Source organism: Micropterus dolomieu, linkage group LG12, assembly GCF_021292245.1.
Source record: "Micropterus dolomieu isolate WLL.071019.BEF.003 ecotype Adirondacks linkage group LG12, ASM2129224v1, whole genome shotgun sequence".
Taxonomy (NCBI): domain Eukaryota; kingdom Metazoa; phylum Chordata; class Actinopteri; order Centrarchiformes; family Centrarchidae; genus Micropterus; species Micropterus dolomieu.
The window spans coordinates 28034590-28035817 of NC_060161.1; positions in this window are offsets into that span (position 1 = coordinate 28034590).

Here is a 1228-nt window from a genome sequence, read left to right on the forward strand (position 1 = left end):
ATCTTCCTCTTCACAATAGCCCATAGATTTTCTATAGGGTTAAGGTCAGGCGAGTTTGCTGGCCAATTAAGAACAGGGATACCATGGTCCTTAAACCAGGTACTGGTAGCTTTGGCACTGTGTGCAGGTGCCAAGTCCTGTTGGAAAATGAAATCTGCATCTCCATAAAATTGGTTTACTTTCATCAGAGAACATAACTTTGGACCACTCAGCAGCAGTCCAGTCCTTTTTGTCTTTAGCCCAGGTAAGACGCTTCTGACGCTGTGTCTTGTTTAAGAGTGGCTTGACACAAGGAATGCGACAGCTGAAACCCACGTCTTGCATACGTCTGTGCGTGGTGGTTCTTGAAGCACTGATACCAGCTGCAGTCCACTCTTTGTGAATCTCCCCCACATTTTTGAATGGGATTTGTTTCACAATCCTCTCCAGGGTGCGTTTATCCGTATTGCTTTACACTTCATTTCTACCACATCTTTTCCTTCCCTTCGCCTCTCTATTAATGTGCTTGGACACAGAGCTCTGTGAACAGCCAGCCTCTTTAGCAATGACCTTTTGTGTCTTGCCCTCCTTGTGCAAGGTGTCAATGGTCGTCTTTTGGACAGCTGTCAAATCAGCAGTCTTCCCCATTATTGTGTAGCCTACAAAACTAGACTGAGAGACCATTTAAAGGCCTTTGCAGGTGTTTTGAGTTAATTAGCTGATTAGAGTGTGGCACCAGGTGTCTTCAATATTGAACACACAATATTCAAATTTTCTGAGATACTGATTTTGGGGTTTTCATTAGTTGTCATTTATAATCATCACAATTAAAAGGAATACTTTAAATATATCAGTCTGTATGGAATGAATGTATACATTATACTGAATGGAATTACTGAAATAAATCAACTTTTTGATGATATTCTAATTATATGTCCAGCACCTGTATATTGTGAAATATTCATCTGATCACATTTTAGTCTAGTAGAAAGTATTAAAATTAGAATCTGAAGGCCGGCTGAGTGAACTCAAACAACTGGGTGTGTGTCCCACCCACTGAAATAATAATAATAATAATAATAATAATAATCTTTATTTGTAGAGCACTTTTCAAAAACAAGTTACAAAGTGCTTTAACAAGTGTAAAGACAATAATACCCAAGAGACAATAATACAAAAACAATACAAGATAAAAGCATGAAAACATTGAAAAGACTAAAATACATGTTTAAGATAAATATAAAATTAG